This window comes from Neofelis nebulosa, chromosome 13, assembly GCF_028018385.1.
Source record: "Neofelis nebulosa isolate mNeoNeb1 chromosome 13, mNeoNeb1.pri, whole genome shotgun sequence".
Classification (NCBI taxonomy): Eukaryota; Metazoa; Chordata; class Mammalia; order Carnivora; family Felidae; genus Neofelis; species Neofelis nebulosa.
Genome location: NC_080794.1, coordinates 35,924,196 through 35,946,098, shown reverse-complemented (window position 1 = coordinate 35,946,098; position 21,903 = coordinate 35,924,196). Strand labels below are relative to the sequence as shown.

At 53.6% G+C, this 21,903-nt stretch overlaps 1 protein-coding gene across 3 annotated transcripts in view; it reads right to left on the bottom strand.

Moving 5' to 3' along the window:
- The window catches only part of PALD1 (phosphatase domain containing paladin 1), a 74,812-nt gene extending 53,806 nt beyond the window's left edge, over window positions 1-21,006 (bottom strand). Inside the window, exon 1 of one of the 3 annotated variants that reach the window (XM_058696591.1) lies at window positions 20,900-21,006. The gene's annotated coding sequence lies outside the window, so the exon portion shown is untranslated. Of the gene's footprint in view, window positions 1-20,489; window positions 20,779-20,899 lie in introns of those variants that run through there. The other 2 variants (XM_058696592.1, XM_058696590.1) reach the window with 2 other exon arrangements.
- Window positions 21,007-21,903: the final 897 nt, after the last annotated feature.

Below are 21,903 nucleotides of genomic sequence, written 5' to 3'. Positions count from 1 at the left end.
GTGGGTCTCCGTGCTGACGGCTCAGAGCCTGGAGCCTGCTTCGGATTCTGTGTCTCCCCGTCCCTCTGTCCCTCTCCCGCTCATGCTCTGTCTCTCTCTATCAAAAATAAATAAACATTTAAAAAATTTAATAAAAAATAAAAAATGAAAAAGATCCACTCAGAGTGCAAGATAGTCCCATGGCTTTTAATGCAATGAAATACGAAAAATCCCTTAATATGTTTGCAGATCCTGCATTTCAACCGACCTGTAAGAAACTATCACATGCTGAATTGTTACATAGTGTCAAAAGAAAATACCCAGAGGCTAATAAAATGCTCCTTCCTTTTCCAACCACCTATCTGTGTGAAGCTGGATTTTCTTCACATACTTCAATCGAAGCAACGTATCACAACAGTTGAACGCAGGAGCAGGTATGAGAATCCAAGTGTCACCCAATCACATTAAAGTGATTTGCAGGAGCACCTGGTTGAGCTCGCAACTCTTGATCTCAGGGTCATGAGTTTGAGCCCCACGATGGGTCTACAGATTACTTATAAAAATCTTTTAAAAATGGTCAGCTTTTAACCAACACAGGAAAACCACAAAGCTGAAAGGCAAAAGGCAAACCGGGTAGATATTTTTGACATATTTCTATTATTTATCACATTCAATGTAGCTTTTTTCAAACAGGAAAACAAGTACATCTCGAGGGCATAACAGAAAAAAAAACCCAAAACCCAGAAAACCCCAACAACCCAACAGAAGAGAGATACAAAAATGGACGATAAATGTGAGGGAAAAAATGTTCAACCTAACTTGTAATTTGAACTCTGGAAACCATGAAATGCCACATATTGCCTATCATGGTATCACAGGCACAACATCAGGAAAACACCCAATGCCAGCATGGGGGCCTGGGGTCCGCTCTCTCCCAAGCACCTTGCAGGATGCAAACTAGCACTGCCCCCTAGTGGCCAATCTGGCAACAATTCTAAAACACCTTCAGAACATCCGGCAAATCTCCTATCAACTGATTCAAAGGAAATAATCAGAGATATGGCCACAGAACTGTCCGACATAGCTTTGCTTACATTAGTCAAAGACAAAACATCTTTCACATCAACAGTGGTCAAAGTCCAATGTATCGTGGACGTCATCATGCAGTCATTAAAATGGAAAGAGTGTCTGAGGAATGTCACTTAAAAGAATGCGGAGTGAAAAAAAGCCAACATAAACACATACTATATGATTCCGTTCCCCTAAAACTCAGACAAGATGTCTCATCTGCGGCAGGAAGGAGGGGATGGTGATGAGATGCAGGGGTCTGGGTGCTGGAAAAATTCTGTTCCTTGACCTGGGGGAGGCTCTCCTCATTTTGTAGAATCACCAAGCTGTGTACTTGGGATGTGTGTACTTTTCTGTGCATGTTCAACGATTCAACTCCAATTTAAACGTTTCAAATGCAAGAGTAACAGTTTACTCACTCACATAGGAAAGTATCTATTGTATATTTAGTTAGGGAAAAAAGATACAGTGTAAAGGGTACACACACATACACACACGAAAAACTTCTGCAAGGATAAATCTCCAAATATGAATGGTGAACCATAGTTATCACTGGACACTGGACTCATGGATGGGTCTCCTAATCTTCCTGCCTATGTTTATTTTCTCTGATTTTTCTAGAATGAACATATACTATTGATAGAAAAAAGAAGGGCCCCGGACCCCACAGAAAAAGGTCACAGGAGTGAGGGTTCTCCTGAGTTGCTACTGCTGGGAAGCTCAACACCTTCCCATGGAAATCATTTGGATGTCGGAGTCAGAAAGACCTGCGAGGACCCTAGCACTGTCCCCCACCAGAAGCCTGGGCCGCCTCCTGAGCCTGTTTCCCTGTGGCGGAGAAAGGGTTAAATGAGGTCATGGATGTCCTGGCCTGACCCAGTGAGTGCTCTGAGCTCATCTGACACACAGCCCCTCCCCCCAGGTTCCACAGAGGAAGAACTGGAGGCCCAGGAGCCTGAGGGACAGCCCTGGGGGATGCCCACAGAGCCCCCCCAAGGAAATGCCCCCCAGAGTACAGTGCAGGCTGGACATTGGACTTGACCTCAGGTAGCCTCCTTTGAAACCAACACCCATCACTCCCATGAAACCTCTACGCGGAAGGCTATGGCAGGAAAGGTGGACGGCTGATCCAGACAGGAAGTGACCTCGCCGGATGAATGACAGGCCAACATTCCATCGGGAGCCCCACCTGCTGGTGACCTTCGGGGTCATGGGAGCCAGGAGTGGGTGGGCACATGGAGGCCAAGGAGGAAACAGGATTTATGCAGAAGGCCAGGCACATGGCAGACCCCCAGGCAGGGAAGTGACTTCATTTCACCCTCTGTTGCCCTTGCTTCCGTCCCTGACATGGCAAGGAGTTAACCCTAAGAGGGCCGTTCCTCACTGGGCTCTAGCCAAGTCCACACAGGCCGGAATGAGAAAATCCTGGCTTTCTCCTCTCCCCCACTCCTTTTATCCCCAGTCCACAGATACGGAAACTGAGGCTCAGAGAGATTGACAACAGGACAGGGACTCTAGGACCTCTCCCACTACACTGAGCTGCACAGAGGAGGGAGATGTTAATTCAGGGTCAGGAACTCACGGGAGCCTTCCTGGAAGAGGAGACCACCGAGCTGGACCTTAAAGGATGAGCAACATTTGACAGACAAGAAAGGCATTCCGCACGGAGGAAAGAGCATGGAGGAAGAAATGTCTGGCACTGTGCAGTCTCCTAGAAGTATCAAGGTACTTGTGAGGCCAGAATACAGGATGGGGTGGGGTTGGGGTGAGCCTCAATTGACCCGGGGGCTGTGCCAGAGAGTCAGGATGTTGCTCTGTGGGGTGAGACGTGCTGCCCAGACCGGGGCAACAGTAGAGCTGCATGATGATGCCCTGCATCAACCTAAGAGGGCTGCCTGGAAGAGGCAACACACGGGGAGCCACCTCAGCAAGGGCTAGATATGACTCCGGGACCACTGGGGCCCAAAGCTCCGCAGGCCTCACCCCACCGCCCCACATCTCCAACTACACCGGGTTTCTCTGTACAGGAGAAGGGAAAGAAATTCGCAATACCAATGGTACCGTGTGCCTCGCTGTGTACGTGACACCAGATCATAGCACGGCAGGGCACAGAGGACACGGACCGTGTTTCGGCCTCAGCCCTGCCACCGCCAGCGGTGTGATCTCGACAGAAACGCTCAACCTCTCTGTGCTCCAACATCCGTCAGATGAAGACAAGACCCAGGCCTACTCTGAGGGCCGTGAGGATTAACAGAGAGAGTGCTCGTTGGTACACACCCGCCTGCACACACACAGCCAGCCAGTGCCCAACAAATACCCACCGCCGTGCTATCCCTCCAGACTCTCCCGCGGGCCACATATCACCGCCATTCCGCCCCACGGCCGGGCCAGTGGTCTGGCCTAGATCACACGGCAAAGGAACAGCGGAGCCAGGATTCAAACTCGGGCCCACCTGGCCCTAACGCCCAGGCTCATCCCAGCCCACCAGGCAAAACAAAACTTGAAACCCTAAGACCTGAAACCCGCCTGCTTGGCTCTCCAGGCCTCTGGGCGGCTCCTGGTCGGGGGAAGAACTCGGCCACTTTAAGCCTCTGGCGACCGAGGGCAGGGCAGGGAGAAAACACCAGGGCACAGCAGGGGAAGAAAAATATTTTTAAGTTTCTCCCTCTTCCTGTTTATCTATCCTCTGGATCCAGAAGCTCCTGGTGGCTGGCTGTTCGTACAGGGAAAGTCCTGCCAACAGCGACATCCTGCCGTCAGCCGCCCTGGACCCGGCGGCCCCTGCCAGCCTTGTGCCGGGGGGCACTGAGGACCACATCCCCGCAGACCCCTGCCTCGCCCAGGGTGGCTGCTTCACAGAGGCGCTTTTAACAGAAGCTGAGGCCCAGGCACGAGGACCCGGCCAGGGAGGAAGGGCCGCTGCCACTGCTTCCTGAGCACCAGCTGGCACCGATCAGCTCCACACTCAGCTGTGGAGAGGTGACAAGAAGCATTCAAGGAAATGACTCTGAGCCTGACCTGGGCACTGCCCTGGGGGCGGGAATGCGGAGCATGGGCTGTGCCGGCAGGCCAACCTGGCCTCCAATCCTGGCTGGCCTAAGACCTGCTGTGTGACCTTGGCCAACTTACTCAACTTCTCTGAGCCTAATCCCCTTATCTGTAAACCGAGGATAATACTGTGGTGGGGATTACATGAGATAACATGGGGGAAGGACCAGCCCCTAGTAAGTGTGAATAAATATTATTTTTTTTAATTTATTCATTTATCCTGAGAGACAGGGAGCAGGGAGGGACAGAGAGAGGGGGAGAGACAGAATCTCAAGCAGGCTCAACGCTGTTGGCACAGACCCCGATGTGGGGCTTGATCCCATGAACCGTGAGAGCATGACCTGAGCCGAAACCAAGAGTCGGACGCTCGATCAACAGAGCCACCCAGGTGCCCCGAATAAATATTAATTGTCCCCACTCCCACCATCAAGCTGACACCTTCCCTCAACCCTGAGGATCTAAGGTACCTTTAAAATAAGCTCAAAAGAACAATTATAGCCTCAAAAAAAAACAATGAAATTCTGACACGTGCTACAACATGGATGAACTTTGAAAATACTATGCTAAATGTTCCAATAAGCCAGAAAAAAGGGGCAAATACTGCATGAAGCAGAAGGATGGCTGCCAGGGGTCAGGGGAGGGGAGGTGGTGGGGAGTCAGTGTTTCACAGGCTCCAAGTCTGGTTTCAGAAAAGGAAACAGTTCTGGACACAGTGGAGGTGGCTGCACAACAGTGTGAACGTACGTAACACTACCGACCTGTACAATCGAAAATGGTTAAAAGTGGGGGCGCCTGGGAGGCTCAGGAGGCTGAGCGTCTGACTCTTGATTTCGGCTCAGGTCATGATCCCAGGGTCGTGGGATCAAGCCCTGCATCAGGCTCTCCACTGAGCATGAAGCCTGCTTGAAATTCTGTCTCCCTGCCTCTCTCCTGTGCACACTCTCTCTCAAAAAGAAAAAAAAAAAAAAAGGTTACAAGGGCACACTTTATGGTATATATATATATATTTTTTTTAATCTTAATTTTAAAAAGGGCTCGTTCAAAAAACTGCTTTTGTGGATGCCCGTGTTAATTGTCGAGCCTGCCCTTGAATAGTTCAGGGTCAAGAGGTGGGACGGGCACGGAAAGAGCTAAGGGCACCACCTCCCGGGGAACTCATGCCATCAGAGACCCAGGTGGTGGGTGCTGAGGAAAGAGGCACACGCATTCCTCCTGGGCCCGAGTCAGGGGTGCACCGATCAGCCCAAACCACTCCGCCAGGCCCCTCCCAGTACGAGATGGGGTCTGCACGAGGCAGGAGCACGGTGAGTGTGAGATGCAGGGCCACACTCACACCTCGTGTGTGCATGTGTGCACATGCACTCACACGTGCACACACTCCCAAGCCAAAAATGTCAGAGTAGCCCAAACATGCCAATCCCAGCCTGTGCCCGGCCAGCTGGCCAGCCTCAGTCACCAGCATCCAATAAACAAGAATAGCTCCGCATCGGTCCCAGCACCCACCACCAAGGAAGGCAAACTGTGGCCCGCCCACCATCTCTAGGGCCAGGGATGGGGGGGTGGGGGGGGGAGGTGCATGAGCAAGAACTCTGTGGGCTTGCCCAGTGTAAGGAGACCTGGAAATACGACCCTCCAGAGGCCCACCCCCCACACGGGCGCCTGCCGGACAACCCTACCCACAGGGCTGGGTTGAGAAGCAGGTGCACCCTGGGGGCGGGAGGTGGGTAAGAACAGGGGTGAGAGGGCCTGGGTCACTGTGTCACCTTGGGCAAGTCCCTTCCCCCTTCCAGATCTTCTGTCTCCTTCGCTTCCTTCTTGGTAAAATGAGCCTTCTATCCCAGCACCCAGCAAGCACCCCTGGGAATACATACATCCTAGAGAAGTGTGTGTGTGTGTGTGTGTGTGTGTGTGTGTATGTCCACCAAGAGACAGGCTGGGGTGTTCAGCAGCCTTTTTCACAGTCACAAAAAGCCGGACACAAGCCTGAAGTCCATCTCTCAGGGAAAAATCGGCACGTGATGGTACGCCTATACGGGGGAATACTACACAGCAGTGAAAAGGGACAACCTGCCAAAGCCTGCAGCATCGCAGATGAAGCTCACAGAGTTCACGAGCCAGAAGAATCCAGATAACAACAGTTCATATTCGAAGGTTCCATTTACACAAAATGCAAGAGCAAGCAAGACTAACCCTCGGGAGGGCACTCCAAAGCACGGACGCTTGAGAGTGTGGGGACAGGCCGCTGACCAGGAAGAGGCCCCGGGGAACCTTACAGGGTGCTGAAAATGTTCCACATCTTGGTCTGGATAGGGGGTCACCCAGGTGATACACCGGTAACAATCCATCAAACTATGCTCTGACTTCCTGTCTGTAAATTAGATCTTGATTTACAGAATGAAATACAAACAGCTAATAACTCACACTCTGCCTTCCTCTGAAGACTGCAGCGAGGCTATACAGAGAGTCTGTGTGTGGAAAGGGTTGGGTGGTGGGGAAGAATGTGGCCTGGGAGGCAGAAGGGCCAGGGTTCAAATCCTGATGCTCCCTCTGATTGGGTACATTTTTTTTTTCCTTCTCTGATTTCTTTTCCTGTTGTTGGCCAGGCTTTTTTATTCCATAAGTATGTGTACTTGCTGTCCAAGACAGATGGATTTATAAAGAAAAAGTTTACGCCCTTCCAGACTCCTCTAAGCCCACCTCGTAAACTACAAAGTTTCTTCCCCGTTAAGTAGACAACACAAACGCCCCTCCAGTTCATACACAGAACCCCAACCCTGTCTGTCTAATGCTGGCACGCCATTTCATTGTAGCACCATTCCTTCAGCTAATAGCCACTAAGTATCCCCCGTGTCAACCAACCAGCACGGTCCTGCCCCTTCGTGGAACAGGCATCCATTCCAACAAGAGAGAGAAAAGAGAGGGAGACAGAGATGGAGGGAGACAACAAAGAAATACAATCACGACATACCGTGTACATTGTGATGTGGGACTGGGAAGCTCAGACAGGCAACGAGCGAGGTGGGGAAAAGATGTATTTTAGGTGCCATAGTCACAGAAGGTCTGTGCTGATACCTGAGGACGGGGAAGGTTGGGGCCACATGAGAAAGCATGCCAGGCAAAGGGAACAGCAGGGGCAAATGCCCCGAGGGAGGGAAGAACCCAGAACTGAAAGGAGACAATGTGGTCTCCAGCTCACTGGCCACAAAATCCCGGTGCACAGACTCACATCCTGATAGTTTGCGTCTTTAGAACAGGCTACCCAAATTCACACTGCTTACACAGAAATGTGCGTGTAAAAGCTGTAGTAGATTCTACTGTCTTCCAAAAGGTGGCAGCCTTTTGCCCAGCAACCAGCATTGCTTAAAAGGGCCAGTGTTGGGGCGCCTGGGTGGCTGGGTCGGTTAAGCGTCTGACTTCGGCTCAGGTCATGATCTCACGGTCCGTGAGTTCGAGCCCCGCGTCGGGCTCTGTGCTGACAGCTCAGAGCCTGGAGCCTGCTTCGGATTCTGTGTCTCCCTCTCTCTCTGCCCCTGCCCTGTTCATGCTCTGTCTCTCTCTGTCTCAAAAATAAATAAACATTAAAAAAAATTTTTAAGGGGCGCCTGGGTGGCGCAGTCGGTTAGGCGTCCGACTTCAGCCAGGTCATGATCTCGCGGTCCGTGAGTTCGAGCCCCGCGTCGGGCTCTGGGCTGATGGCTCAGAGCCTGGAGCCTGTTTCCAATTCTGTGTCTCCCTCTCTCTCTGCCCCTCCCCCGTTCATGCTCTGTCTCTCTGTGTCCCAAAAATAAAATAAAAAAAAAAAAATTTTTTTAAAAAGGGGGCCAGTGTCCCCACATCTTCACTGGTTTAAGAAGTTATCGATCTCTATGGGGCGCCTGGGTGGCGCAGTCGGTTAAGCGTCCGACTTCAGCCAGGTCGCGATCTCGCGGTCCGTGAGTTCGAGCCCCGCGTCGGGCTCTGGGCTGATGGCTCGGAGCCTGGAGCCTGTTTCCGATTCTGTGTCTCCCTCTCTCTCTGCCCCTCCCCCGTTCATGCTCTGTCTCTCTCTGTCCCAAAAATAAAAAAAATAAAAAAAATAAAAAGTTATCGATCTCTGTCCCTTCTGCCCATATGAAATGGCTCCGCCTCCTTGTCTGTACAGTGGGGTCAATGACAGTTCCTTCTTCTCAAGACACTGTGAGATTGAAATCAAAATAAAGTCATCTAATCTGCGAAGCTCAGCGCCTAGCGCTGAGTGAGCCTCCATAAATGGGGACTGATGTTGCCATCATTTCTGCACAAATGCCAGGAGATACACCTGTCAGTTCCATAATTACCATACTAACAAGATGAACTTCCTAAGAGCAGCTTTAAAGGCTCAAACCCACACGGTTTAGCATGGCTTTCCCTGGAAACAGGGATACAGGGAGAAGGAGGTAGAAACCATAGCTCAGCAAAAGAGCACTGAACTGGATGGGAGTCAAGAGACTAGGTTCAGGTCAACCTGAGACTCAGTTCCCCCATCTATAAAATGGGCTAATTCGTGCCCTCTTCAGGCAGACATCCTACAAATGTTTCTGGGGCACCTCCTAGGAGGGAGAATTTGTTCTAGGAGCTGACAATACAGAACAAAAATCCTGCCTTACACATGCTAGCTGGAGGCACAGAAACATGGTATATAAATTAGTAAAATATATAGTGTATGGAGAGGTGACAGTGATAAAAAAGAAAAGGGTTATGGGGGTGAGGCATGAAATTTTGGACGGGGTATCTAAGGGAGGCTTCGCATTTGAGTAAAGATCTGAAGGAAGTAGGATGGGAAGCTATGCGGCTCTCTGGAGGAAAAGCATCCCAGGTGGAGGTGACAGCCTGTGCAAAGGCCCTGAGGTGGGGGTGTTCCCAGTGGGTTGGAGGAGCCATGAGGCAGTTTGGGTGGTGTAGAGTGAGCGAGGGGGTGGGTATTAGATGGGGATGTCCTGGAGGCCACACTAAGGACACTGGCTCTCCCTGTGAGCAAATGGGGAGCCACCAGAGCCCCTGGGCAGAGAAATGCCTTGCTCTGACTTTCACATCCTAACAAGGTCACCCTGGCTGCTGCGTTAGAAGAATCTGTCAGGGAATGAGGGGGGAACAAAGGTGGAAGAAAACGGACCTGTGTGGAGTCTGCCAGGGCCCCTGGAGGCTCGGCCAGCGGCGTGGGGAAGGTGAGGGAAAAGGTTCACCCTGGATCCGCTGTGAGAGGGAGGCCGACAGGGCCTGCGGAGGCGTGGGAGAAACAGAGGAATGGATGACTCAGGTGTTTGGCCTAAAGAACGAGATGAGACAGACTGGGGGAGGCAAGCGTGCAGTGAGGACCCAGCAGACAAGAGAGCCACGGTCTCGTGCCCCCCGCAGCAGCCTCAGAAGAAAGCAGCAGGCCCTGGAGACCTGCCAAGAAAGACGAGCTGGTCCTGAGGCCCGTGGGGAAAGCGATACGAGAGGCAGAGAGGGAAAAAGTGGATCCAGAGGGGAAGTCAGCACGGCACGTCTCCAGGCTTCCCCTGCCCACAGAGCCTGGGCCACGGCCAAGGCCGGCTGCTCACAGGCCCACTTCACAGATGGGGAAACCGAGGGAACAGAGTTCTGCTGTGAATACCTGTCGATGAGAAGCCAGAAAGACACGGAATGAGCTAAGGTGGAGGGCAGGCGGCCAGCTGGCCCACTGGGTTCCTACCGCTCTCACCTACCACCCCAAACAGGGACCATGGAGCTGGGACCCGATGTCCCCACCACGCAGGAAGTCTGCAGGACCCCACGAGGCCACGCAGGACCGTGGGCTTTCCAGCGCTGACAACGTGACTCAATCCAGACTCCACGGATGTCTGCTCTGGGATCTGTGAGCTCGGTCTCTTTTTTTATTGGGATTTAATTCACACGCCATAAAAGTCACCCTTTTAAAGTACAAATTCGGTGGCATTTGGTACCTTCACAATGTTGTGCAACCATCACCACTATCTAATTGCCGACTATCAAACCCAAAAAGTTAAACATAGAATTAATTACCGTATGACCCAGAAATGCCATTCCTAGGAATATACCCAAGAGAACTAAAAACAGGCATCCGAACAAATACTTGTAGACCCATGTTCACAGCAGCAGCATTCACAGCAGGCGAAAGGTGGAAACACCCCAAATGTCCATGAACTGATACAAGGATTAAAACATGTGGAAATGTGGTATATCCATACAATGGTTTTATTATTCAGCAAAACGGGGCGCCTGGGTGGCTCGATCGGTGAAGCGTCCGACATCGGCTCAGGTCAGGATCTAGCAGTTTGTGAGTTTGAGCCCCGCATGGAGCTCTGTGCTGATGGCTCAGAGCCTGAAGCCTGCTTCCAATTCTGTGTCTCCCTCTCTGCCCCTCCCCAACTTGTGCACATGCTCACTGGCTCTGTCTCTCTCTCTCTCTCTCTCTCTCTCTCTCAAAAATAAACACAAAGAGGGGCGCCTGGGTGGCTCAGTCGGTTGAGCGTCCGACTTCGCTCAGGTCATGATCTCGCGGTCCGTGGGTTCGAGCCCCGCGTCGGGCCCTGTGCTGACGGCTCGGAGCCTGGAGTCTGTTTCCGATTCTGTGTCTCTCTCTCTCTGCCCCTCCCCTGTTCATGCTCTGTCCCTCTCTGTCTCAAAAATCAATAAACGTTAAAAAAAAAAAAATTAAAAAAAAAATAAACACAAAGAAAAAATGTTTGCAAGATGGTTAATTTTGTGTAATGTGAATTTCACCTCAATTTTTTTTTAAAAAAGTAATGAGAGCATGCCCTGGGTCATCTGAGCGACCTTGTAAGCAAGCACTGCCATGCCATTTGGGGCTGAAGTCTGCTGAAGTTTGTTTACAACCGAGTTCCTTTCCTGTGAAGGCCAAATGACATCATTGCACATGGTACAAACAAAGGTGATGGTTCAAACAGAGGAGGGGGTGGGGTGGAGAACTGAGCCACCCCATACATAGCCCATGGCAGCCTGGATGTGCCCAGAGGCCCAGCCTCTTAGGAGTCGGGACCATGTTCATGTTAACAGCATCTGTGTGAACTGAGCAAAACCCACCTGTTAGTGCCAAACACCTGATCCCCACAAGAAGTGGGTTTAAGAGCTACTATATGCAGATTCCAGGAACACCGCTATTCTACCCTTCCCTTCAAACAAGCTCCACAGATGCAGAGCTTCCATGCCCTCCCAAGACCAACAGATACAAAACGATACACTACTGAAACCGACATTTGGGGATTACTCACTGGCAGTCTGGGCTCTAATGTGAGTGATCGGAATTACGCAGCCAACCTCATTAATGCCACTTTGTACAGCAAGTTCAGGCGACAGAAGCAAGGGAAAACAGAAGAGTCCCGGCTTTCTACTGTCAACACCACACTGGCAACGCAGGTGCAGCTTACATCCTTCCAATAAATTAACACTGTTCCCTCGCAATGGGTTGGCTTTCTGGTTTTATTGGTGTTTCATGTTTGTTTCACGGTCATACAGAAACTAAGTAAGCCTGAGTCATTCCTATCTAGTTTTATATCTGGACACATTTTAGTTATGTTCTAATAAGAACATTTAAATCAACAAGTGAGGCTTTTCTTTTCCTTTAAAAGGGAGTCCACAAAAACACACACACTGTATGATTCCATATGAAATGTCCAGAGTAAGCAACTCTATAGACACAGAAAGTAGACTAGTGGGCTGGGGATAGGCAGTGACGACTAATAGGTACGGAGAATCTTTTTAGGGTTGGTGAAATGTTATAATTAGACGGTGGTGACAGAGGCAGGACTCTGTGAATACACTAAAAGCTACTGAATCATATGTTTTATTTATTTTTTAAACGTTTGTTTATTTTTGAGAGAGAGATTGTGCGCACCCATGTGGGGGAGGGGCAGAGAGAGAGGGAGACACAGAATCCGAAGCAGCCTCCAGGCTCTGAGCTGTCAGCACAGAGCCTGACGTGGGGCTCGAACCCATGAACCCTGAGATCATGACCTGAGCTGAAGTTGGACCCTCAAACAACTGAGCCACCCAGGCATGTTGGTTGCATCGTATGTTTTAAATTGGTGAAATTGTATGGCAACTGAATTATATCCCAAAAAGCTATTTTAGAAAGGGGGAAGGGTCCACATGTTACCCAGGTTTGAGCAGCATGAAGCTGAAGAAATCACAGGGGAAATCAGCAAACCCACCTGTTGTTAGTTTCAAGGCTCACTCCCCTCTCCCTCCCCCTAGACCATCCCCCAGGGCTCAGAGAAGGAGGCTGAGATGAAATCCTAAATCACAAGACAAGCCCATACCGGAACACAACTCAAGATTCCTATGTCACGGGACTCACTTCATACAACTGTACTGAGACACTATGCTGAATTATTAAACTAGGAAAAACTTGAAAACAACGAAAACAACCGATGTTTGTAAGTATGCACAGAGTGTGGCCCATTCATACGAGGATGGCAACGGTCAAGGAAAGAAGCAAGACAATACAGATGCAGAGCCTCCGTGACCCAATTGGCTGGGGTCAGGTAGAGCCAGGAGCATGCAAATCTGAGCACAGGAGGCCCCTCTTCCTCAGGAGGCCACAGACTCCCCACCTTCCACCCACCTTCCACCCCCACACCCAAGGCAGGGTTCCTGTTGCCTCAATAAGGTGCATCTTCACTGCGACAAGAAGGGAGGCCTCCAGGGTCCATCTTTGATCGCCCAACAAATCATTCTCTCCTCGGGCCTAATCCTTCCAGCGACGTGTCAGGAGACAGGAAGAGGAAGCCCCCGCGGCTGGGAGGCGGTGGTGACAGAAGCAGGAACGCACGTCCACCCAGATGCCCAGCTACCAACTCACCCACCCCCAGGACAGTCTGATCTCTTGTGTTCCAACGCCTCCCTCCTCCAGAAACCCGCTCTGAATGGACCACCTTCAGGAAGCCCTCACTCTGTCTTCCCAAAGCCCGGCTGAGCCCCAGCTCGGAGCCAGGGGCAGAGGGACACCAACTTGCATGGCCCAGGCTCCCGTCTCTGGGCCCTGGGCTCCCAGGGGGTGTGCAAGGAGCTCCCACGGCAGTGCTGGGACCCTCCCAAGACCAACAGCTGAGTGAAAAAGTAGGCCCCAGGGCCACAGCCTCAGGGCAAGTTACATCCCCAAATCAAAACTACACAAATTCACCCAGAGGCACAGAAGAAACACCCGGGATATTCAGCAAACCGCTGATGGCATTACCTCTTCCTGGTGAAGAGACGAGGTGGGGCACGGGGGCCTTCCGGGCGGTGAAGTGATGCCAGACGTGACCGAGGGGGTGGCCGTACGTCCCTGGCAGTTACCAACACTCATGCAGCTGTGCGTTTATAGAGTGCACGAATCTCATGTAACACATACCGCATCACACTCGTAAAACATCAGGTAGAGGTGGGAAAGGAGAGCAGCTGCTCAGTCGGTCCGCGTTTCCCTTTGTGGTGATGGGTACGTTCTGGAACTTGACAGAGGCAGTGGTTGAACAACATTGTGAATGTACGGGCCACTGAACTGGACACTTGAAAATGATTAATTTTGGGGCGCCTGGGGGGCTCAGTCGGTCGGGCGACCAACTTCGGCTCAGGTCATGATCTCGCGGTCCGTGAGTTCGAGCCCCGTGTCGGGCTCTGTGCTGACAGCTCGGAGCCTGGAGCCTGCTTCAGATTCTGTGTCTCCCTCTCTCTGACCCTCCCCCATTCATGCTCTGTCTCTCTCTGTCTCTAAAATGAATAAATGTTAAAAAAAAAAATTAAAAAAAAAAAAAAGAAAATGATTAATTCTAGGGGTGCCTGGGTGGCTTAGTCGGTTGAGTGTCCGACTTCGGCTCGGGTCATGATCTCACGGTCCGTGAGTTCGAGCCCCGCATCGGGCTCTGTGCTAACAGCTCAGAGCCTGGAGCCTGTTTCAGATTCTGTGTCTCCCTCTCTCTCTGACCTTCCCCCATTCATGCTCTGTCTCTCTCTGTCTCTAAAATGAATAAACATTAAAAAAAAAATTAAAAAAAAAAAGAAAATGATTAATTTTAGGGGTGCCTGGGTGGCTCAGTCGGTTGAGTGTCCGACTTCGGCTCGGGTCATGATCTCACGGTCCGTGAGTTCGAGCCCCGCGTCAGGCTCTGTGCTGACAGCTCGGAGCCTGGAGCCTGCTTCGGATTCTGTGCCTCCCTCTCTCTCTCTCTGCCCCTTCCCTGTGCTCGTTCGATCGCTCTCTATCTCTCAAAAATAAATAAACATTTAAAAATTAGGAAAAACATGGCTAATTTTATGTCTAGTGAATGTCACCTCAATTTTTAAAAAAACTTTTTTAAAGGGAGGGAGGGAAAAAATTACTACACCCATTTTGCAGATGAGAAACTGGGCTCAAACGCAGCGGTGAAATGCCAGTCTAGGGTTTATCCACCTATGCCTCAGGCCTGGTTCGGGGCCCAGTAGAGGAGAGATCTGCTCAGATCTGCTCACCTCCCTCAAGGGGCCTGATCTCCAGGGAGGGCCCTTCTCTCTGGGGCATCTGAAAACCAGAACTTCCCAACAGGCCCTGGAGTGAGCCAACAGAGCAGTACCTGGGAACTCCTGAGACCCCCAAAGTCTGTGAGCTGGGCTGCCAATGGGGCAGGGAGTGAGCACCCCCTGAGAAGATGATCATACTAAGGCTGAAAAGCTGCTGGGCCAGGATGTGGGTGCGAAGAGGTCCCATCAGTTCCAGGCTGGATGAGGTCATCCTGGCTAGGCCCTGGGGCTCTGATGGAGGGCTGCCCCAGAGAATTAAGAGGTCAGCACCAGCTTCAGGGACCCCAGGAGGAAGGAGTGTAACTCCAGGGTGGCAGTCAAAGAGGACATGTCCAACGGCCACCTGGGACCAGCAGAAGAGGGTTAACGTATTCATGGGGTCTACAGTTCCCGGAAAAGGAAAAGGAAAAGGAAAAGAAAAGAGGAGGGGAAACTCCCCTCTGAGCTTTCTAAACATCCAACAATCTTCAAAACATCCAAGCGTCCCTGTCTTACACTCTGGGGAAGTGCTGGACAGAAGCCACGCAGCCTGCAGGCAGGCAGGCCCTGGGGCTTGGCAGGCTACAGGGGCTGGCAAGGCCAAGGTCATCTGAGGGCACCCACCTCTCTCCTGCATGAGGCCAACACCATCCCTTGGCAGTGGGGCCGTTCCTCATGGGCGAGGGCGGGAGTCACCGCAATGGACCCACGGCCCTCCCAACACCACACCCTCCCTCCTGGAATTTCCAAAAGCCCTAGTTCCCTGGAAGTCCTTGGGGTCAGCATGAGACACCCAGTTCCCAGATGCTCCCTACTGCCTGCCTTGGGCATGTAGGTAGCCCCAGATGCCCTGTGTCTTTCTCATCAGAGAACCCCAGCCAAGAAGGGGCACCCCTCGGAGCTAACACCAGTTCACATGTCGGTTATAGGAAATATACAAAACACCTCCCAAGGTCCCAGAATTCCACTATTAGACAGACATTCGCTCCGCAGGAAAAGCTAAGGAGTCTTCAAAGGCTTTCAGTTCATTCCCAAGAAGGGAGACCTATTAACCTATGGGTATCTTAACTAAAAGCAAAAATAAGCATGTTCCTGAAGCAGGAGCCGTCTGGAGCCCCAGCTCAAAACCGAGCGCCCCCAGGGAGGGCTGGCAGGCAGGCATTTATAAGAGGCAGCAGGGTCTCTGGAGACTGAGGGGAGAGCAGACGTGATTCGTAAAAGGAAAGTGAGAGGCCTCCAGCTTGTGTCCTAACAGGGACAGGGCTGCCTCGGAGCCCAGAGTGGGAGGGACAGAAGGTCCCAGCATGCAAGGACTCTCTTGACGGGCCAGGATGAGAAGTGTGGGTCCCCTCCCCATGTGCACGGATCTGTCCACGTTCCTAAACACACCAAGCGGTCACACCTCTGCACGGGCTGCTCTTTCTGCTTGAAGCCTTCCCTCACCCTTGCAAACTCTTGGCCATCCTTCAAAGCCCACCTGAAGCACTGCCCCACCCCCTAGCAGGCCACTCCCTCCGGCTGCCTCCAGCTCCCACCACAGATGGCACAGACCTGGGAAGGTGCCAGTCGGGAATTATACAACGTATGAATGTGCCTCTCTCACCCAGAAGGGACAGGGTCTCACTCACCTTTGGTCCCCTGCACCTCGCACTGAACCCAGGGCCAGGAACCCCAATCTAGAGGCACCCTGTTGCCTTCCGACCATCAGGCACTGCACAAACACCCTGGCCTCACACATCTCTCCTTCTGCTGAGAAAGTAGGAATCAGGGTAATGACAGCGGCACCTGATGTTTACTGAGCACTTACTATGAGCCACAGGCCACCCCAAGGGCTCTCCATGAAAGATCTTCCTCTCATCTTTGCGACATCCCTATAAGGGAGTTCCTATCATTAACCTTGCCACACAAGGAATCAAGCACAGAGAAGGTAAGTGAGCTGCCCGGGGGCACACAGCTAGTGAGAACAGGACCCGAAATTCCAAACCGGTGTTCTCCATCACTACAGATCCACTGGCGGGCAGGAAGATGCTCCGGGAGCAGTTGCTAGGACAGGCTCTGGGTGGAAGAGGAACTCAGAGACTCTAATGGCCAGTGCTTCCCAGGCCTTCTCTTTCCCCGGGTCCCAGCCAAAGACCCAGGGACAGTAGCAGAACCTCTTCCCAGTCTGAGCCTGCTGCTCCCGGCCCCATCCGGGTGCCAAGCACCAGTTGTAAGAAACATCCAAGGCCCTACAGCTCGGCCCATACTGGGGAGGCACACGGCTGCCTGCTGGGAGGCAGAGCCGTGATTTGGGGCTATTCTTAGCAAACCACTGGCTCCCCTCCCAGAGGCCTGGCAGGCGGCAGACCCAAGCTTCCATACGCCCTGCCTGCTATTTCCTGACCCTGCATGTGAAGATCCCACAGGGCTAAGGAGTGGCTGGTGGGCAAGGGGTGAGGACAAAGCCCTCCAGCTTTCAGATGAGAGGTGTCTGCCTGCCCAGCCTTCCCAGGCACGTGGCCTGCTGAAGCAGCTCTATGGTGGGGGGGGCGGGGGGGGGGGGGTGGTCCTGGCCACAGGGGAAGGCTCGCGATCAAAGCTCCGCTGACAGGCACTCGCTCTGTGCCATACCCTGGGCTACACGCCTTCTACTGATTTTCTCCCATTTAACCTTTAAAACGCTCTCAAGGGCTAGGGGTTACTGGCCCCATTTTAAAGATGAGGAGTTTCATGCTAAAGGCAAGTTAATTCAGACATTAAGTAACTCGCGCAGGGTCATGCAGTAAGTTACGTGCCACTTAACGTAAGTTACGTGTCAAGCTACGTCTAGACTCTGAGCAGGCTCCCGATCTCCAGGTTGGGCAGGGCGGAAGCGACCACAGCCAGAGGTGGTGGGCCCCCCTCCCTGTCTGTCCAGGCCCAGGGTTTAGAGGAGGGGCAGTCCACACTGAGGGCAATGGTCTCACCAAGGACCCCATTGCGAGTCTACTCTTTCTCTCCCCTAAGAATGATCCTTCCCTGGCTGGCTCAGTCGGTAGTCTGAGACTTTTCTTTTAAGTTTATTTATGTGTTTTGAGAGAGAGGGAGCGCCCTAGCGGGAAAGGGGCAGAGAGAGAGAGAGAGGGAAAGAATTCTAAGCAGGTCTCATGTGAAATCATGACCTGAGCTGAAATCAAGAGCCAGACGCTTAGCCAAATAAGCCACCCAGGCACCACGAACCTGAGACTCTTGATCTCTGGGTCATGAGTTCGAACCCATGTTGGGTGTAGAGGTTACTAAAAAAAGAAAATAAATGAATTAAAAAAAAAAAAAAAAAAAAAAAAAAAGAATGGTCCCTTCCCTGCCAGAGACCCTCAGGCTTGGGCTCAGAAGGAGAGTCCCCAGTCAGGTTCCTCCTCTACCCAGGCCACACAGCCTCACTTGAGGAAACTTCTGGAAACCACAGGAAGATGAAACTCAAAGGTTCGAGGAGGCCCTGCTAGTGCTTACAGCACGTACCCAGCCCTGTAACTTAGGGAGAGGGGAGGTCAAAGGACTCTCGGAGTAAAACAGAGAAAACCAAGCTCTTTGGGGGCTCCAAACCCCAGTGGGGGTCTAGAGACAAAACCACACCACAGATCACCTGCACCCCCACCACCCCTGCACCCCGGAGTCACGGGGATAACCGAACAGTGCCCACCTCGACTGCATCTTGAGACCCACCTGGGTCCATGTCCTGGCCTTGCCATCAGGTGACTCAGCAGGTATATGTGTCCATATCCCCCGGGAGCCCACAGCCAGCTCCACGTCTGCCCAGGTACTTGAGTCACTTCCATGTGACTCCATGTCTCGTGTCCATGCATGTGAGCTCACATCCACGCCCGCCATCCATGTGCCTGCCCGTTATACATCTGCCTTTTGTATGGGGAGGTTCGAGCCCCCGTGAAGGTGTAATCCGCCCATACGGTCTCGGTGGCCCGTGTGTGGTCCACGTTCACGTGTCCACAATGCTGCCCCTGCACCCGTCTATACCCCTGGGTTGCTCGCCCACTTCCGTTGCCTTCCCGGGTCTTCACGCATGTCCTCATCCAGTTGCTCTCTGTCTCTGCCCACGCAGCTGTAAACCCAAGCACGCGCACATCTCTGCCCACGCCAGTATCCCCCACCTGTGCCCGGGTGACTCTGTGTGTGCCAACTGTTTGCAGGCGGGTGGGTGTATTCGCACAAGTGCTCACAATGCCAGCCACGGCTGTGGGGGGGAGCTCAGCAACGCCCTCTCCCAGAACGGTGCCCAAGGCCATGGGCACAAGCACAATGCCACCTCCACCAATTGTTCCAGAAAGCAGAAAGCTACCAGAGATGACGGGGGAGGGGGGCAGAGCCCCAGACACAGCAGAACCTCAGAGTGAGGTCAGGGCTGCCCCGGTACCACCCACATCAAGCCAGTCCTGCCCTACCCACCCACCTCCATCACCCCAACTTCAATACTTGATGGCCAGCAAGGGGACTCACAGGAAACTCGGGCTCAGGGCCTCTAGCCTTCCAACAACATCCCCAGCCCCCAGCAATAGAGGCTCTTCAGAAATAAAGTGAGGACTTCCCCCTGCTGGCCTCGGAACCTCCTACAAGGTTGGACCTAGACCTCAAACCTCACAAGCCCCAAAGAACCTGGGGGAGTCCCATGCTCAGCCTGACCCCAAAAACCAAATGGGTTTCTTCAGAAATCTACCAGCAGGGAAAGACCGTCCGAGAGTGGGGCTGGGGGCGCATACAAGCAAGAGAATCTCCTGAACCCCCCTCCCCCACCGCTGCTCCCTGTCCACAGAGGTGGTGAGAGGTCCTCACTATGAGCAGAGTAACAAGGAGGGATGGGTATAGTGCTGGAACATTTTAAACAGATTTGAACACATGCATATGACTGCATGAGAACTGGATTCCAGCTCCTCCCCCAATGATCGCGGCCTGTGTCACTCATTTAGCCATTAATCATGGGTAGCCTCTTGGCTTTCAACTATTATTATTAGTCCGGGACTGGTACTGAAAGCCTGTAACAGCAAACTTTTCTGGATGTTTGTCTTGTATTCCCCATACGGCTGAGCCACCTGAGGACAGCACCCTCCCATCCTCCCATCCTCCCCAGCAGAGCCCGGGGCGTGGCATTTAAGAGGTGCTCAGACACTGGGTCTAGCTGCTCTGCACCGAAGCCAAAGAGTTGGTCCCTAGACCTTTGGTTGCGAGAGGAAAGAATCCCAGAAGCTTCTTGAAGCCAGGAAGCTTGCTTCCGTCTCTGACTCCCCAAGAGATAAGAACACATTCCAGCCATCCTGGCTACTTTAGAGTCAGGTGCAGTAGGTCTCCCACACCCCACTTTGCTTTCCTACAAGTCACGGACTCTTCAGGAAAAATACCTGAAGATGAAAAGGGGATCTCCCGGGAGACCCAGGCCTAGAGAGGGAGAGGGCCAAAGGGGCTCAGAAGCAAAGCCCACTGTGACCTCTTAACTCTAACCAGTTCCATGGGCCCCAAGCCCCTTAAAGATGAGCCCAGGGACCCCATGAGTAGATCCATGAGGCGGCTTCCCTCCTCCCGACTGCACAGTGAGCCTGGCTCAGACGCCGCGTCCCAGGCCTAGCCCCAAAGAGTGGAGGCGCTGCCAGCCCACGTTTAGCCTGGTGCGAGGGAAACCGTGGGGGAGGAGATAGCCCAGCGCCCAGCAAACGACTCAGTAACCTCCCACTCTTTACTGAGGTCCCGCTTCTCTCCCAGGCATTAATTCCGTGCGGGTTTGGACGGGAGCCCAGAACCTCTCCCCTCCGGGGAGCCCAGGAGGCATGCGCCCCGGGGGATGGGGAGTGGGTGGTCTGAGCAGCCCCCGGGCCGGGGTTGCCCAGGGGACTCCAGATCTGCCCTCCCCTCGCCAGCCCCGGGTGCGGACGCGTCGGTACCTGCCAACACGCGGCTCCGGGGGGCATCCGCGCTCCTGCGGCTGGCGCGCTGCGCCCGGACTGCGGGCGCCGAGTCAGGCAGCGGCGGGGCGCGCCCGGCGCGGGCTCCGGCTCGCTCCTCCCAACTTCCCCAGCCCATCCGTGGGCAGAGGCGGCTCCGGAGGCGGGCAGGCCGGGCGCAAGAGGCGAGGCCAGGAGAACTGCAGCCCGCACTAGCCTGCGGTGGGAGATGCGCGCCCCGGAGCCAGCGCGCAGCTCGGTTCCCCGCGCGCCCTGCGCCCCCCACGCCGAGGGGCGGGCCCGGCCAGGCCGCCAATCAACGCGCCTGCCGCCCCCCCACCACCAGCCAGCCTGAGCCCCCGCCCCAGCCTCCGAGGAGGCGGGGGGCTCGGATTTAAAGACACACTCACCCAAGCCGCGTCCGGATTGGCATCCGCAGCTCCCGGGCGGAGAGGGAACGGCTGGCCCCACCTTCTCCGGCCCCGCTTCCTCCCTCTGCCCGCCCACCCTCTGCTAGGAGGAAAAGTTTGGGGCGGGGGAGAATGCCTGTGAAGCCAGTTCCTCTTCCCTTGTCATTAGTTCGGCTCCTTCTGGAAGATCCCCAAAGCCTCCATCCAGCCTCCCTGGCTGAAAGAAGCAAAAGCTTTCGGCGCCACACCCCATCCCAAACTCCAGCTCCCCGGGAGGTCTGCAGGCCGGGGTTTCCCTCGCCCCTCTCTGCTTTTTAAAGCCGGGCTGTGCCTCGGTGAGACCCAGATGAGTATCAGGGAGCCTGAATAAATGCCCCACAGTGCTGTGCAACCTGAGCTAGACGATTGACCTCTCTGGGCCTCAGCCCCCGCAGTGTCAACGGGCGTAAAGAGCAGACTGTCCTCTCAGTCGTGGGTTTTTTCCCAAGCCCTGGACGCCCCTCAGTTCCCAGAGGCTTAAAGGGAAGAGTGGGGCAGAAACTTTGGAAGGGGAGGGGTCCCTCTGCCCCTATTCCAGGACTGTCGGCAGTGACACGCACAAGCCCCGCCCCTTAGGTGCCCCCGCTCCCATCCCGATGCCCCAGCAGCCCACGTGGACCGGTGGCTCGCACGCCCCCGCTGGTCCCCACGTGCGTTCAGCCCACGTGGACCGGTGGCTCGCACGCCCCCGCTGGTCCCCACGTGCGTTCAGTCTCCCGCCGCTGCTTCCTCTCCGGGAGACTAGCTTTGTTGTGGTTAGTGAGTCACTTCCTCCCTCTCTCCGCACGGGAAATCCTTCTTCCTCACCTGTCACTACCTGCCTCGCCCCCCACTCAGGGCTGGAGCCGGAGTCGGTGGAGCCAGGTCTCCCCCGGAGGAAGGCAGCGCTGTCTTCACCCCTTTCCAAAATCAGGCCAGAGGGCGCTGGGCTGAACAGAGAGCACCCCAGTTCACCCTGGGAATAA